The following is a 19,334-nucleotide window of genomic DNA, read 5'->3' as shown; positions in this document are numbered from 1 at the left end:
CCCATGTATATAGAAAAAGCTGGAAGTGGCGCTGTGGCTCAAGTGGTAGAGTGCTAGCCTTGAGCAAAAAGAAGCCAGGGACAGTGCTCAGGCCCTGAGTTCAAGCCGCAGGACTGGTAAAGAAAAACAAAACCAAACAAAGTGGTAGAGAAAAAGCCTTGAGAAAAAGAGCTAAGAAGCACTCAGGCCCCATAACCAGAAAAAAAAAAATAGTGAAGACCTTACCACCAAGATTAGAACTGTTTTAGGAACTTCATCTTGTAAAGTCTGTTTCCTTTAAGCAAATCCTCAAAATTGCTAAGGCCAGATAGGAAAGCTATAACTTCCAATCTCTACCTTCAGTATTTTACCGATGTGTGACTGATACAATATTGAAGGAAATACAATAATAAATAATTTCTTGAGGAAAAACAATCTAGCCAAATCCATTAATTACTACAGCTATGGTACATGAGAGCTCTAAAAGAAGTAATTGTATCTGTCTCTAAAAGTCTGCTTTTACTTATTTCCCTCATAAAAGAAAGGCTCTTATGACCTCTGAAAATTTAAATTATCATTGATAATAAATATTATTTATTTGGACCTTCAAGATGGGCTGCCAGCTTGAACATGTGTACTATTAACGTTGGATTTGATAGAATAAAGACAGTAAGGAGAATGAGTCTATAGCCTGGACACATTTGATGAGGTTCAGGGTTTGATAGGATTTTGCATGTAGGTGCCCTGGGAACTGTTGTTCGCCTTGCCTATCAGATACACAAACATTATGTAAAAGGAAGCACAAAATGCAGAAAGAGTCTCCAAAAGAAAACTAGAAGATCATGAATGATACGCAACCTGTTAGCATGGCCCTCAGGAGGCTGAGGCAGGAGGACCCCGAGTTTTCAGCCTGTCTGGACTACATAGTGAGATCTTGCTGAAAAAATACATAAAACATTTATAAAGGTGTTCTATGAAGTTTCCACACTCCTTTATTGCATCTAAAATCAGCTGTCCTATCTACCCTGAGCAACAAGAACCAGGATGCAACAAGGAAACTTGCACCTACGTGTTCATTGCTGCACTGTTCACAATAGTCAAGATATGGAAACAACCCAGATGCCCCACTACAGATGAATGGACCCCCCAAATGTGGTACCTACATACAATGGAATTTTACACAGCCATTAGAAAGGATAAAATAATGGCATTTGTAGGGAAATGAATGGTACTAGAACAAATCATGTTGAGTGAGATATGCCTACAACAGACAGACAAATGGTGCATGGTTTCCCTGATATGTGTGTGTTCGATTTAAAATGCAGTGAGATACAACAAAGCAAACAGGACTCAAGATATCAATGAGACCAAAAAAGATAGCAGTGAGACCAAAAGAGGACAGTTTGGGGAGAAAAGCACCAAATAGTAAGACCCAAACACCTCTTCACATGTACATAAAATGATTTACAGACTGGAAAGAACCCCAAAGGTAAGGAAACAAAGGACATCTTCTGAAATTATGTTATCAATTTTAGATGATTCTATATTCTTTACCTTATATATAGGGTATGTGTGTGCACATCTGAGGGAAGCTGGGAGGAGGGCACAGAATGAGTGGAAAGTGGGTAGAGAAAAAATACAGCAGAGGGGCCCATCAGCTGCACTGTACATAGATGAAAGTGAACTAAGCAACTCAAGGGTGGTGATGGGAGGGAAGGAATGAGAGAGAAAGAGGGAATGAAGGATACTAAAGGAAAGAAATGTACATATCACTCAATCTGGAAGAAATGGTTTTATTGTTAAAATTCATAAAGTTAAAGTTCATAGCTTTGTATATTAGAATGATGATTTTCATCATTGTAAAGTTTAAGTGTGCACTGTTAAATATATGTAGTTATTAAATCTCAATAGAAAATATATTTAAAAAATAAAATGAGCTGTTTTTTCTCTTTGCCTGACAAAGATAAACTAAGTTTTGAAAGTAAGTTTTGAACCATCCAAGTTCATTCTAAGTAAAGAATTTATCTGAAGCCTTCCTCTTCTCTTTTAGAGACACTCAAACTTTGACATGTCACTACTCATTACCAAAAACCACCTGGGGTTTTTAAAATACTTCGCAAAAGGAAAGAATTTCACTCCTTTTGTAGAATCCACTACCTTGGCAGTTTTGGAATGAAAATGTTTTAATTTGTATGTAGAATACAATCTTCTTTGACTAAAAAAATGCAATATAAGCATCCCCAGAAGTTCTTGAAGTGGAATGCCCATTAGATCATATTTGTATAATTCATGTTAATGTGTCAAATCATGATGACAATGGTGTTGATTAACACAATGACCACATATCTATTTCGGTCTATATCTATTAAGGTTTAAGATACAGGAATGCTGTGTGTAGGAGGACCAAACTGGACAGGATATAGAGGAAATGATGGAAGTTCTTTTGGAGGAGAGGTAGAATAGAATTTTTAAAGACGGTTTCAAAGAATATTGTTATTTGTGGAATGATCATTCAATCATCCATTCATTTGTTGAGTGTCCCAGCTCACCATCTAAGTACAATGATCTTTGGTTTTACAGATAACACAATAAGAAAAGCAAGGTCCCATCATAAAATTTAAATTCTACCAAGTTTTCTCTTCAACGTGGAAAAAACCATACCATGGCCAGCCCAATGACTTACTAAAATTTTTCTAGTGTAGAGCTTAAAGTATTCCCAAACTTAAAATTTTTAATTATGTAGAAAAAAAGAATATTTTTGTCTTTTGTTTCGTTAGGAAAAGTACTTAGATGATACTCACTGTCCTATATGCAAGGACATACACACCACTGTTTTCTTTAGTCTTGGCCTTAAACTTAACATTGGGTGAGGGACTTGAAACATGAGGTTGTGAAAGAACTGGCTGGTGGCAAATAATTAATTAGTACATATGATCTGCATTGGGAAAACTGTTTACAGGGAGAAGGATGGAACATTGAAATGCAATGTACTGACATGTTGAATTGAAACCCCTTTGTTAAACAACCAATTAAAGATAACTAAAGCCAGGTGCTCACACTTGTAATCCTAGCTACTTAGGAGGCTGAAATCTGAGGATTGCAGTTAGAAGTCAGACTGGGCAATAACGTCCTTGAGACTCTTATCTCCAATTAACCACCAAAAGCCAAAAATGTAAGTGTGTATTAAATGGTAGAATGCTAGCTTTGGGGCTGGGGATATGGCCTAGTGGCAAGAGTGCTTGCCTCGTATACATGAGGCCCTGGGTTTGATTCCCCAGCACCACATATACAGAAAATGGCCGGAAGGGGCGCTGTGGCTCAAGTGGCAGAGTGCTAGCCTTGAGCAAGAAGAAGCCAGGGACAGTGCTCAGGCCCTGAGTCCAAGCTCCAGGACTGGCCAAAAAAAAAAGAAAAAAAAAGAATGCTAGCTTTGAGCAAAAAGCTGAGGAACAGCAACTAGGATCTGAGTTCAAGCCCCATTACTGGCACATACACACACACACACACACACTTAAAAAATTAAATTTTATTTTTTTAAAGAAAAATTGTTTACATTTTACTGACATATTTCAATATTGGCATGTATTTATTTCTACATTTTCACCTAGTACAAGCCTATGAGTGTACACTTGAAATCATTGTTAGTCCCTCAAGAGACATATGTGATGTTTCATCTCACCAAAGTATAAGTGCCTATTTTTACTTTCTTTCTGTTTCTTCTCCCACATCATCTATGGATATGCTTTCTGTAGAAAATTGCATTTCACCCTCTAGGTATAAAAAGTCTTAACTAGAACTATCTGTAAGACCATAATTGCCAGGTTTGCATGAAAGTCAAGGAACTCTGTCACTAGGTGCCACATCAACAATTCAATGATGCAGCCTAGTGTTAAAAATATCACTTACAGTGAAAGGCTGGGAGGAGAGCTTTGCTGAGCATTACATCTGTTCTGCATTTTATTTTCAAGCTTACTTCTCTCTAAAGTGTGTGGGCGAGCCAGCCACAGGCTAAAATCTTCCCTAAAATGTTTAAGAACCAAGCAAAACACCCTAAGATTCCAACACTCAGCTTATAGTAAGACAAAGGCAATCAAGTTAATTGCATAGAAGAGTCCAATTGCATTCAGAAAAAGGAAAACATGAGTCATACAATCAATACTTTCTATCTATTATAATTGCTAGGAAAATCAAAACTTCTACCAACTGTTTATGCATACATTTAGGTATCCTAATTTGCTTTATATATCCATATATCCCATGTTTTCAATTGAATGCAATTTTACTGTAAGACTTGTATCATTTTTTTCATAAAATGTAAATTTTACATGAAAGTTGTACCCTTAATAAACATGTAATATAAAAAAAAGACTTGTATCATTTCATGTACACATGTACACAACATATCTAAATAGCATATTTATAAATTAGTATAAGTAATATTAATATATTGCCTAAGCTACTATAAATGATGGAAATAGATTATTGGAAGAAAGTAACTGTGAACCAGTGGTTTATATCTGTAATTCTAGCGACTTAGGAGTCCCGAATCTGAGGATGGAGGTTTAAAGTCAGCTCACACAGAAAGAATTCCCAAGATTCTTCTTTTAACCAGTAAAAAGCCACAAGGAGAGGTGTGGCTCAAGTGGTAGAGTGCCAGTCTTGAGCAAAAAAAGCCAAGCAAGATCTTGAGGCCCCTGAATTCAACCTCCAGTACCAAGCCAGGCAATAGTGGTTCATGCCTATAATTTTAGCTACTCAGGAGGCTGATATCTGAGGATCACAACTAAAAGCCAGTCCAGGCAAGAAAGTCTGTGAGATGCCTAACTCCAATGAACTACCAAAAAGCCAAAAATAGGGTTATGGCTCAAGTAGTAGAGCACTAGCCTTGAACAACAACAACAACAAAGTAGCAGCAACAAAAATCAAGAAAACAAACAACATAAATAAACTGACACTTAAGATATTTGTTGCTTAAGTCATTATTAGAGAGAAAGGAAAGAGAAAGAGAAACAGCAGATCATGGAACCAAGAATAAGAACTATCTAGAGAATGCAATCAGGTTGCTGAAAGAAGTGTGCTAGCCCCAGGCATCAACTTTTCATCAATACTACCTCTTTCCTCCTTTCTAATTCTGATTAAATGGTCCTGATTGGACAAATGAGTTACGATAGGTTCCAACTAGATCCCACATCTCACCAATATAACTTCTAGGAAAGACAAAGCAGTTCATACTGTAACTAACACAGGTAGCTCTAGCTAAGACCTGGCCCTGGCCTTCCTGCAGTACAGCATCCGGACAGGAGGCTTTGCCTCATGCACTTGGATGAAAATGTGAGCAAAGCTCCAACTGGCTAGAAAGGCATTCTGGAAAGGATCCAGTCATAACTTTAAAACCTACCTGATTTTTAAACATTTAGAGGTGACACTGATCAAAATACATTATACTTTAAAAAATGGCATATTAAATTGAAATCCCATTGTACAACTACATAAAGATAATTTTAAAAAGAAAAACGAGCATGTAATAAGGGGAAAAAATCCTTGAATGAATTGGATTTGGTGTGGCAGTTTTGTAATTTCTCTACCTAAAATTCAGGTTTTATAATAATTTACATAACTATAGCCCAGGCAGAATTCCACAAAGCATTTCATTCACTGAAGTTCTCTTAAGGTACCACTTCATTTCAGCCAACATCTGTACCCACAAATTTAGGTTATCTTATTTACTTGATGCATTGGGGAGATGCATGTTAAGTGATGTATTTTAGACACTCATGAAAAAAAAAATCTCAAAACTCTAAACTTAAATCTGATTGCTACCAATTAGGGATTCCTTTATATATTTTGGGAAAATGTTCAAGATATCTCAAATTCTTTCTAACTTGACTGATTTTTTTCCTTGCCAAATTTAGTGTCACCGTATGCCTCTTTCCTGGAAAACATCACTTTGTATTGGAATATTATTGTAAAACTAAATTTATTGCTGGACTATTCTATAACCCATTATACTTCAGAGTGAGCACATGAATAATCTCAGGCTTGTAAGTGTAACAAGGAGAAGAGCGTGGCCTTACTTAACAGTGTTCAGACACTACTTTCTCTTCTGAGGCACACAGGTTCAGCAAGTGGCTAACACTAAGCCCACCCTGAGATTCTCAAGAGCAAGTTCAAATGAGTTTCTCTTACCAGAATTTGTTAAATCATTGCCCTACAATGTCAGTGTGTCTGGAGAAGGTAAAAAGTGGAGCTGTGGCTCAAGTCGTAGAGTGCCAGACATGAGCAAAAAAGCTACATCAGAGTATGAGGTTCTGAGTTCAAGCCCCAGCCCAGTACAAAATAAAAAAAGAAAAGAATCTACCCATTATCAAATCCTCAGCATGGAACTAGCCATTTTTCTGTTTCATTAACCACATAAAAGTATAGATAGTGCTTAATATATATTAAATTATGGTTAGCAGCATTTCTTTCTCCTTGTAATTTTTCTTTTGTCTTGAGAGTTTATGCTCATCATTTCTAGTTTTTCATAAAGTATTTGTGGGTTAATCTGAAATACTCAGGAGACGTAGATCCAGAAGATAATGGTTCAATAAGTCTAGGCCGAAAAGTTCAATAGACTCTATCTCTAAAATAAGCAGCACAAAAAGCAAAGTTGTAGAGGTGGCTCAAGTGCTAGAATACCTTCTCAGAACATGTGAGACCTTCAGTTTAAACACCATAAACTTCCCATGTCATCTACCTATCATACTTCTGACTATATATCCAGAGGAAGTCAAATCACCTTATCAAAAAGATACCTACATTCTTGTTTTTATTGCTGCACTCTTCAAAATAGGCAAGATATTAAAAACAACACACATGCCCTTCAATGGGTGAATGGATAAAAATGTGGTACGTATACACATATATTTTTACATACTATAATTCTGCCATAAAAAGATGAAATACCATCGTTTGTAGTAAAGTAGATGAAATTGGAGAATATTACAAGTGAAAGAGACCAGACACAGAAAAAGGTAGGCTGGATAATGAGTATGATAGTTAATTAATGTATTGTGTGAGAATGAGTGAATGAGGGTAATTGAGTAAAACATAGAATTTGGGTTGTTATTTTTATTGTCTAGTATCTCAACTTTTAGCTCTAAGAATTTTTTACATATAATACCATGTTTTTTAAAATCATATGTGGTTGTGCATATGCATAATCCTAGCTTTCAGGAGGAAGAGGTAGAAGAATCATGAGTTCATTAGCCTGAGTCACATAGAAACCCTGTCTCATTTTTTTTTTAATTTCACTGCACATTTTCCTAGAGAAATTTGTTTTACTCTTGTGAGTGAGTGGTAGAAACGAATCAGCTCTTAGAAGTCACCCAGCATGTACCTCCTGTCCAGAGCTTCAGAGTGTTCCCAAATAGTCAATGGGGCCTTGTTCACTCCTAATCTCTACATGCGAAAGTACCCTGAATCCTAAAGTTCAGCCTTCCTATTGCACACATTTCCTTCATAGAGGCATAACAAGTAAACTGAGGCTGAGGCTGAGACTTTGCCTTTGATGTTTGAGCAATAACTCCTAGGATCAATAGACCCCTGACATTCTCCACCATTTAAGCCATGCTTTGCTGTTCAATAACACCATTCCAAGGCTCTTTCTATTCTTTGACTACTGTTTCCCCTTCCATAGAGGCCACTCATTCTCCTCATCATGCCAACACAAAGTTCTTTCTCAATACATAGTCCCTTCTTCAGCCAGAACAATAAATAAACAGAAGTTCATGAACTCTTTCCTAGCTCTGGCAGTGGATATAGACTGCACCTTTTCAGGACTATATCCTTAGTCACATTGCTCCTTGTTGCATATGCGTGTATGAATTTCTGATACCTCTATGTAGAAGGCCAAAGTGTAACTCTTTTATGTGCCTCTATTATTCCTTAGCGTGGCTCTTCTCAAAGCAGATTCATATTTGTAATCTCAACCAGAATAAATTCTGTTCTATTCTGTAAAGTCTTTTCTATTCTAACCACCCAGGTCAGGAGTGGCTGGTAAGCATGAGAAGAAAGTCTTTCAAATGTTATAGCCTTAAATCAGGAAAGTTCATCTCCTTTTTATGGTGACAAAAAAAAACAAAACACTTGTACAAAACAAAGCCTAAGACCTTCCAAAATCTCACTACCTTCAGAAAAGACCATCCATAACCTCCAACAATAATGACTTAAATCTGCTTCCTCAGCTCAGAGTTTGTTTCCTGAAATTACCTGGGTATTGCCAAGGTCTCTGCTAAAGCCTAAGTTGGTGCCTTGTAGTTTCCTGTTTTGTGACTGGTCTCTGAGACTCACCAACTTATTTCTTGATCTGAAGCACAATTTTTTTCACTATCCCTAAGATAAACACTTAATTTCTTTTCACTTAAAATGTTGTGAAGAGAATTTTTTCAGGAAATTTGAGAGGAATTACTTAATATAACTAAGATAGGAAGGTTACAAGTTGATAAATAGCTCTGACTTGTTCTCCCTGTCAGATGTGGTTCTTAGAAAGTTCCATGGAATTTTAGACCTCCGTTGTTGTTGTTGTTGTTGTTGTTGTTGTTGTTGTTGATGATGATGATGTTGTTAGTGCTGGACTTCACCACATTGGTGCTGTACTTCTTTTTGTAATCTTGAGCAAGTATCTTCACCTTTCTCAGCCTTGATTTCTTCCCCTGTAAATGCCAATGATAATAATCCTAAACCTCATATAGTGATCAAGATTAAACAAGCTAATGTATATTAAGATTTAGAACAATTTCTGGTGCAGAGTAAAATCTAGTAAATGTTCATTATTTTTACTTTTTTCCCTTGAAGTCAACTCTTCCCATCCTAAAGACAAATTCTGAATTCTCTTGTCAGTCTAAGCATCCCAAGTGTCATGGTACCCAATATATGAGGCCTTGACACTTCCTGCATGCTACTTACATGTTCTCATCAAAGAAAATAGATAACTTATAATTTACTCATACTTCCCTGTGTAGGAGCTTCATACTTCCACATGAAGTTGAGAGAAAAAACCACAGGATTTTCCATACCCTGGTAGCTGTTCAGTGAGGAAATTTCTGGCTTTGGATGAGATGGTTTGCCCAATGCTCTAGACTTTTCACTGCTTGCTTTTTCTGGACTGAAAGTATACAGAGATCTACAGTTCTTGCCTCATATCCGTAGGGTCAAGTTAGCTGTGGTTACCTTGTAGTTCCCTCTTTAGTACTCTCCGACTTGGGACTTTAAAAAAGCCAGGCTACCTCACACTTTTCAGTCACATGTTACCAAGAAGGATAAAGGGAATTTTGCATCCATTTAAAAATATAGCAACAGAGATCAAATAATCTCTCATCTGAAAACATGGAAATACCTGTCATGGACTTCACAACTCACACCATGATGGTGAAGAAAGCAGAGGTTCAATCACCTATTACATCCATCTCTATGCAAATTTCCATGTCCTAACCAAGTGGACCATGCACACACATAGTTGCCATCAAGGAGTACACACTCTTGAAATAAAGATATGAAACACAATACTTTATCCAACGTAAACTGGGTCACAGACTTCATGACATGGGGATGAGAGCTACAACTTTGAAAATTCTCTACATAGGTAAGCAGAGGGTAAACAAAAATGTTTTAATAGCTGGCACCAGAGTTCTTAGAAAGGAAGCTGTATCTGTTTAGGAAATGCTTTTATAAATATCAGATGGATGCCAGAGCTAAAGTTCTGCAGCCACCAAGAAGCGAGTATGAATTCAGAAGGTAGAAGAGAAGAGACAGAGAAGGACCAAGCCACACCGTGACAGGCCAGTAAGTAATAAAATGACATGAGAGTGACAATGAAAATAAAAGAAAGAATAATGGCTCTCTACTTCATGGTAGGCCTTGTTCTGTGTGTTTTCCATAGGTTATATCATTTGGGTATTGCATGATCTCATATAAATGTAGATGATTGATATAGATAGATAGATAGATAGATAGATAGATATAGTTGTAGATACAAATGTAGATGCAGCTATAGAAGTACATATTACTTTAGAATGTAGTGCATATGTATATAGATACATATCTAAAGGTTTAATGTATAGTATTCCATTTAGAACAGTTTTACATATAGAGATATGTTTAAAATAGAGATTTTCTGGGTGGCAAAATTAAGTGAATTTTAACATTTGTAGTTTTTGGCTTATTTGTATTTTGCCTGAATACACATGGATTTACTCCCAAAAATATGTTGTAGGTTTTCGTTAATGACAACTATTATGTTACAAAACAGAAAAATCATTTAGGTGATTATCACTACTAAAAAAAAACTTATACAAACCAATAATAAATTATACTACACTTACTCTGAGAAAATAAAGCATATGATTGCATTTTAAAAATATATTTACACTTCCCAAACCCTATGGTTTACAAATGCAGTTTCTTTCCCTATGGGCTTCATTTTAGGCAGAGGTGTATCTCCCATGCATGTGGGCTGATGGTTGTAGCATGGTCTCATATGCTTTGATCGCCAAAAAATTTTTTAGCTATATCTGATGTTTCACAACAATCCTAGAGCACTAAGCCACCCACTGTTTGAAACATAAATTAAAAGTCACTTACTTAATACATTCTTTTTGGGAAACATCTTCAGAATTTCAAAATGAAGAGGAATCGAATCGTAACTCTCAGGCCAAGTACTAATGTCTGGGAGCAGAGAGAACAGGAAAACACAGCTTCTCCTTGCTGGGGCTTTTCTCCTCCACTTAGTAACAGAGAAGGCAATGTGGTCACCACTGTGATGAACTTCCTTTACAGCCAAGCACTGCTGATATATTGCCTTCTCTACAGAATGTCAGCTCCTCTGCAAACGGTTCTAAAGAAAAGTTGGTTTTCTTTCACAACATTTGATGGATAGGATTCAACCAGAGGCTCAGATATTATGCTTGAAAAAGACAGGCAAAAACCACCAATTCATGTTTATGTGCTTGTATAGGCTGCTGAGTCGCTAGAAAAATAGCATATGGTATAGAAAAGCATATACTCAGAGGGTTGGCTTAAGGGTCCCATTGGAAGACATTCTTCTTTGTTCTTCCATTTTCTCAAATATAGTTTTGTGGTCTACAAAAGTAAGACTGCCGCTTCTCATTGAAAAGTTAGCTTTTGGGTGAAGAATATGTAAAAGATAATTGTATACATTTTCTCTGGAATGGGCTAAAAGATACACCATCTGAGCATCACTCAGAACCCTTGGCTGTATCTCTCTTGGCTGAACTCTTGGTTGTATCTATTGCCAGCTTCCTACATTACAGTCTACTTGAAAAAAAAATACCTATCATGCTAAGAAACTATATTCCTAGAAAATTTCCTAGTTTTTAACTCATTGAGTCATAATTTTTTCAAATCAAACCAGCAAAACACATGTATTGTTGTCATCTGATTTGTTCTGTGGTAAATATCCTTACCAGTAATCTTTCACAGATCCAATGACAAATGCCTCTGTTCTCTTCATTTCAGTGTGACAGTTGATTAATTGCTACCTACACTACAGACACAAGCTACTATTAATTACAAAGGTGCTAAATATATTAAGCAAGTTATTATTCAGCAGAGATTTTTAGTAATACATAACTTACTATTTCTTTATGTGCTTGCTCTACAGTACAAAACTATTGCAAACACCATAAAAACACACTCACTTATATTAATAAAAGAGGGATTTGTTGTCCATTTCCTGTGTCTGCAGAAGACTTCTTTCCACAGGTAGACAAAAAGACAAAACACAGGAGAATTTTAACTTCGTCTAATAATTGCATAAACTTTATAGAAGGAAATATACGTTTTTCAGCTTGGAATAAAAATATATGTGTTTATAAAATATATTTTATTATATATTACATATTTATAAAGTATATTTTATTAAATATATTATCTTCTTGGTTCTGAAACTTTCTGGTTTGCATTTCTGAGTTGATAATTAGCCTGTCTTTTAAAAAATGATAGTGAGCCTCTTAAGAGAAAATTAACTAACTTGTTAAATTTTCATCTACTATATCAAATGATGACATCAAAGCTAGATTTCCTAAGTTAGATTTGAAGTCCTTTCCTTAGTAATGTACACTTGCATCTGAAAAGATAATAAGTAATAATAATAAAATAGCTTTCCCAAGCACCTCAGACTGAAGTCCCAGCTGTATTTGGTTACTCGGGATGGGAAATAGAACCATCGTTTTTCTTCTTGGCTTGCAAGCTTTGCTGCTGAATCTTTTCCACATACACAACTCTTATTTCAAAGAGAAACCCTGCTGGGAGGCTGGAAGACAAGACTGTGAGAGAAGGAAGTTATGGTAATTTCCCACCCCCCAAGACACCAGTGAGTATTTCAAATGCTTGCAGCTCAGGGGGTCAAAAACCAGGCTTTACTCTAGATTGCAAGACTGTAAGGAATGATTGCTTTCTTATCCCACTTGCAAGACTTCACAGATCTGTCATCTCATCCCAATTTTTCATGTCACCAGTAACCTATTAAACCAAAGAAACGGTATGATTGTTTAAGTGGCTAAGCCAGGCTCAATGTTACACACAGGGTCCCCAGGACAGGATGTCCCCAAGTAACTGAAGACAGTCCATTGTTGTCTATGTTTGGGGATCAACCTGCCCACAATCTCCCAGGTAGCTTCCCAAGCATTCAGAAAATTGTCTCTTAAATTGAAAGGATGAAAACTAAGGAAGCAGAAAAGTTGGGGGGAGAGAGAGATTATTTTATGTGTGTTTTGATCCTGGGCTTGAACTAAGAGTCTGGGCACTGTCCCTGAGCTATTTTGCACAAGGCTAGCATTCTATCACTTGAGCCACAGCTCCACTACTGACTGTGTGTGTGTGTGTGTGTGTGTGTGTGTGTGTGTGTGTGTGTGTGTGTTTACTTAATTGGAGATAAGCGTTTTCTGCTCTGGGCTGACTTCCAGCCACAATTCTTAGATCTCAGCCTCCTGAGTAACTAGTTAACCAGGCATGAACCACTGGCTCCTGGCTCAAAGGGTCATTTTTTTCTTAGTCTACATTAGTTGTACAACAGGAGTTCATGGTGACATTTATGATAGATATATTGAACAAAATCATTTAGGAAAAAAATACACTCTAGTGTAAATATTCTTCAAGCAAATTTCTTTCCTTTTTAGTCTTAACAATATTATCTGAATTAGGAAGGAGAAAGGGAACACCAAAATGGTGAGAAAGAGGACAAAGGTCATACCAATGCAACAATGATGCTTAAGAGATAATATGTTGTAAACTAACTGTACAACTTAAGGGGGGGTGGAAATTGGAGAGGAGGGAAGATGGGAGAAAATGAGGAGGGAGGTAACAAATTTGACAAGAAATGTACTCACTACCTTATGTATGTAACTGTAACTGAAATGCTCGAGTTCGGATCCCCCGAGAGACCACCAGACACCAAGACCAATGCAAGCAGCAAAAAGGGCGTTTATTTCGAGCTAGCTCAGTCCTCTGCACACTCAGCGCTAAGAGGCCCTGAGCCTAGGGCTTCCAGCTGTTTTATGCAATCTTTGGGGAAGGCAGGGACTTAGCATACATCATAGCATCTTTTAACAAATCAACACACACCGCGGGAAAATTAAAAAATAATTCTAAAGCATGTTTGGCGCATTTGGTGGCGGGAAGGAATCTGGAAAGGGTCATTGGTCAGATCAAGGGACCGATGCATTTAAAATTGATTGGTTAAGCCATAGGGGTGTAGCAAGGGGGATATGTGCACAGCTGCAGGGTTTTGATTAGATATTGGAAATTGCACTAACAGTTGGATACTGGAAATCCCTCTCACAAATACTGGAAATTGCACTCACGATTAGATACTGAAAATCCCAGTCACAATTACTGGAAATCACACTCACCGTTGGAGATGGTCTTTACTGGGAAGCGAGAGGTGGGGGGGTAGGACTTATGGTAAGGTCAGTCAGGTACAGAAGGTCAGTCAGGTACATCACCTTGACAATAAAAAATAAAATAAAATAAAAAGAGTCTCACAAACATTCTTGCCTGGCAGGCTTTGAACCACAATCTTCAGATTTCAGCCTCTTGAAAAGCTAGGATTACAGGAGTAAGCCACCAATGCTTGGTTCTTGTATATTGGTTTATTTAAGTGAAGAACCACATTTAGGACCCAGAGCACTAGAACACAAATAACTTGAATAGAAATCAGAGTTTTCTGAGCAGCATTTTGAATTTGATTTGTATTATTCAGAATGGAGCCAGTGAACAAAAAAGGGTACAACAATTGGGTTCAAAACAAGCTCCTTTCAAATTATTAAGAAAAGCCTTTCTTGGAGTACATTTACAGCAACTGATTTAATAACCAGATATATTCCTGATTTCTTAAAAAAAATACAAATTCTGATTCATTTGGTGTTTACACATTCACAACATGTCTGTTGGAATAAGGAAACTAGGGAATCCAATAAAGGCCAAATACAAAGGAAACAGCAATGTCCTACCATTTGGGGTAGCTCTAACAAAAGAGTAGGGAACTTGTAAAGAAGAGGGTTGTTCAGCTCACCTTTATGAGGTTCAAGCGCAAGCAAATTCTTCAGACTTGCAATATCTTCTTTGTCTGGTTCCCTTAGATCCAACCCCCCGCCTCCCCACCGCCAGCTGCTTGAACATTGATGCTAAGCCTGCAGCAAGTTATACTTTGGGGAAAGAGACCAGTGGCAATAGAACTTGTTCATTAAAAAACAACAGACTTCAGATGAAACATTTTCCTATACTGTTTTATAAATGCCTCAACAAATTTGGGGTGGATATACTTAAGTAAATTTAGGTTATTGACACCTTTTATTCTGAAAGGCCTTTTGGGAATGGTTTTTGCATTATCGTTTCATTTTTCCCAAGGTACATTTCATATTTGAATTCTTTTAGGTAGTGTAGCAAGTGCAAACAAAACACCAAATAGACTCAGCCCTTTAAAAGCTTTTGTCCCATAGAGTAGATATGATTCAATTATGTCATGAAAAATCCTTTTTGTCTAAAAACCTGCTGAACTTGGGTGAGCCTCACCCTAAAACCATTATCTAAGGATTAGAAGTTGCTAAATGACATTCCCAGCTCAGCAAGTAAACTACCATTTTGAGTCTTTAACTCCTATTTCCTGCATTGAGAGTAAAAAAATATATTTATTTCTTTTAAAATTTTTTCCCTACTTTAACTCTGTTGTGTCGATATAAACCTTAACTAACACTTAAAAGAAACTTTTTAGTTTAGAAGGGTGCAATTTCTACATCTCAACATTATGAGAGGCTGGAAAAGAAAACATAACTTAAAAAATATTGTTGGATGTTGTTTTAAAAATCAGGAGGTTTTTGGTTTTTTTTATAGGAGCAAAATATTGTTTGCCTTTTAGATAAAGTGTTGCCTATTGTGTTCTAAGGAACTGGCTTCCACAAAGACTTTCTTATCCATCCCTAAAAATCATCCAACTACAAACAGCTACTACCACAGTTCTGTTTCTGCTTGTGCCTGAAAGATTTCTAAATCCTTTCAGTGGAAAAGCCAGCAAAGATCAAAGCGGTTTCACACATATGAATGAGATACAAGTGCCACCCCTTAGAAGTGCACTATAATAGTTAGTCAGAACTCTTCCAATGACCTGTAAAAGTGATATATTACAGAAAGACATTTTTTTCTCCGCAGAAAGGAGAGAGAATGAATTAGAAAAGGTATATTTAACAAATTCAATAATCCATTGTGTTAATATAATTTTTTCTCTATTCTGTGGAATTCACAGTTTCAAATGCCTTGCTACTTAGCCATAATGAGAGCAGAATTTTAATGTTAGAGTGCAACTTGACGAAAAGGTCTATTGCTTTTTAGTCATCGGAATAAGGATGCTTTTCACTTATTCTGTTATGCAGGTCTTGAAACAAATTAAATGATGTACTAGCAGAATATTGTAGGCAGGTTTCAAACAAAAAAGGAAGGAAGGGAGGAAAGGAGAGAGGGCAATTCATTTTATTTGCTAATAATATATATGTATATTTGCTAATGATATTTTAATTTTCTAGTGAATTCAGTTTTCTATTGGATAGTATTAATAACACTGAAACTTTTGCCTAATGCTGGTACTAAGGCTTGAACTCAGGGCCTAGGCACTGTCCCTTAGTTTTTTGTTTTGTTTTGTTTTGTTTTTTCTTCACTCAAGGCTATCACCTTACCATTTAAGCCACAGGCTTTGCTGCCAAGACTGGCTTTGAACCACAACATTCAGATCTCAGCTTGGTGAGTAGTTAGGGTTCCAGTCACAAGGCATTGGCAATCAGCCCCTGTCTAGTTTTAACACAATCACATTGAATAGTCATTATTTGTTTCACTGATTGCCTTTGGCATCAAGTGATGAGTGTTGTCATTGGTGTTATGGTCAAGATCAAATTTAATGCCTCCTCCATAAGGTGATAAGCTTTGTGACATCAGAACCATATCTTGTTCTTGTACACACCAAGCATTTGGGACACAATGCCCTATGTGTTCATTCACTCTACAAATATTTATTGAGGACTTTCTCTGCACAGGGATCTTTTCATTTCAAGATAGGTAAATGTAGTCAAATGAATTCAAGTTAACCACAACAAAAAAGAATCTAGCTATTTTCTTATTCTTATCCTCTCATGCTTAATTGTTCCTGTGTGTTTGTTCCATTCATCTTTCCCCCCTAGTCCCGTTCATTTTGCTGTTCTCTATTTTAATAGCCCAGAGCCACAGGAAATCTCTCAACTTCTGCCCAACTCCTACTTCATGAAAATTTGAGTTTAACCCCCATAACTCTTGGCCTTTTGGTCCTAATATATGTGAGAAAAGTCTAATAAACAAAACAGCACAACATTTTCAAACAGTTTGACTACTTCTATTGAGTCAGATTTTTTTCCCTCGTTTAATTCACAGTAGCCAGGAAGAAGTCAGATATTGAAATAAGATTATGCAAACACAGATAGTGCTTGCATTAGAAGTATTTCTGTTAAATGAAACTGTGGACAGGATAGGTAAGCATGAATAATTCCACCTGTGAATTTAACTTTGTTCTATATTTTACTTTCTGTCCCCAATATCTAACACACAGTAAGCATTTTGAGCCACAGCGCCACTTCTGGTTTTCTGGTGATTAACTGAAGAGTCTCATGGCCTTTTCTGACACAGCTGCTTTGAACTGTGATCATCAGATCTCAGCCTCCTGAGTAGCTATAATTACAGGTGTAAGCCATCAGTGCCCAGCTTCTTCCTTTCTTTCTTTGTAATGTGCATGTCCTTTAATCCCAGCTACTTAGGAAGATTATGGTCTGAGTCCAACCTGGGTAAAAACACAGATCCTACGTGGTACCTAAAGTAGAAAGGGCTAGAGGTATGGCAGCTGGAAGTGTGAATCTATCCGCCTAGCAAATGCTGTGCCCCGAGCTTAATTCCCAGGACCACCAAAACTAAACAAAAACTGGGTTTACTGAACTGATATTGGGTTATGGCATATGATTTCTAAGTTCTATGATTTATGTGTCAAAGCAAGGAAGGGGTACATGACATAAAAGCTGCTGAGGTTTTAAATTCTAGAATGATACATATCCATTGTCAAGATGAGTAGACTAGGGGCTGGGGATATAGCCTAGTGGCAAGAGTGCCTGCCTCGGATACACAAGGCCCTAGGTTCGATTCCCCAGCACCACATATACAGAAAACGGCCAGAAGCGGCGCTGTGGCTCAAGTGGCAGAGTGCTAGCCTTGAGCGGGAAGAAGCCAGGGACAGTGCTCAGGCCCTGAGTCCAAGGCCCAGGACTGGCAAAAAAAAAAGATGAGTAGACTAAAAGCTGACAATTTGTATTTAACTTTCATATTCAAGCATTGCTTTTAAATGAAAACTTGGCATATCAATCTTTGTTGTTGGTGAGGGTGGGGGTGGTCACCATGGGGCTTGAATTTAGGGCCTAGGTGGTGTCCCTGAGTTCTTTTGCTCTACCACTTTGAGCCACAGCTCCACTTCCAGTTTTCGGGTGGCTAATTAGAGCTAAGAGTCTCAAAGACTTTGCTGCCTCTGAGCTGGCTTGAATCGCAATCTCCAGATCTCAGCCTTTTAAGTTCCTAGGATTACAGATGTGTGCCCACCCCAGCAACCCAGTGCAAATCAATCTTTATAAACTCAATGGCATCAGTTAAAGCAGGAGAGGCTAATGCATAATTTCTCAGAAACCAATTGTCCATTATAATCCTCTTCAAGACACTACACATTGCAAATAGTCATATCTTCTCTCCTGACCTCTTTAGAACTTCAGCTACTTAGAATGTCAAGAAAAGTTCTGTTATTAACTTATTTCAAAAAGTAAAGAATTAAATCCTCTCCTAATAAGACCCCACGCTCAGAAAATATTTTGTGAAGTGAAAAAGGCTAGTGGCTGGACAGATGCTCTAAAATTTCATTGGTCAAAATGTCATTTGTATAATATCAGGAGCAAGTAATATATTTTTTTTTCTGTAGTGAGGAGGCCCAGAGGAACATGTACAAGCCTTTTCTCTCCTTTCAACACAATCTAGTTTTGCAAATGGCAATAAAACCAAGACCAATTGTGATCATTTTAGCTGAGCATCCAACCCAACTAGCTGTCTGAGCACTTTGTGAGCATCTCAAGTGTCACCCCAAGCACTATAGGAACTCTCCAGGTTTCCTGCCTCTCTCCTAGACAGACATCCCAAGGCTCAATCGCTCTGTATACTTTTAGGAACCTTTACTTCAAAAGGTATAAAGAAAGTGGTGCTATGGCTCAAGTGGTAGAGTCCTAGCCTTCAGCTCAAGGACAGCGCCCAGACCCAGAGTTCAAGCCCCATGACAGACAAAAAAACAAAAACAAAAACAAAAAAAGGTATAATGAGGGCTAGAAGCATGGGCCAAATGGTAAAGCCTCTACTTATTAAGTATAAGACATTAAATCCAAGCCACATAATGGAAATAAAAATAAATAAATACATAAAATATAATGAGATTAGCATATGAAGCCAGGCAGAGCTTTCTGAATAGGCTTGCTATAACATAGTTCAAAGGTTTGGGAAGATTCTTGCAAAGTGTTACATCTATTTTCCAACTGTAACATTTTCTGTAGAATACAAATAGTAAGATTTTGCTTTAGGAGATGGTTCACAGCTAAAGAGAGTATAGTTACGAGTTGTGTGACCTAGGCACGGTATTATCAGAGGCATGATATTTTTCACTTGCCAGCAACCTTGGGACCTGTGCTCAGATGTGACAGAAATAGCAGAACTCACTAGAGAGGGCATCATTGACTCCTCCAGTTACTTCTGGGTGCTGTGACCTC

This window comes from Perognathus longimembris, chromosome 4, assembly GCF_023159225.1.
Source record: "Perognathus longimembris pacificus isolate PPM17 chromosome 4, ASM2315922v1, whole genome shotgun sequence".
In the NCBI taxonomy this organism is placed as follows: domain Eukaryota; kingdom Metazoa; phylum Chordata; class Mammalia; order Rodentia; family Heteromyidae; genus Perognathus; species Perognathus longimembris.
Note: the sequence above shows the minus strand (reverse complement) of the source record.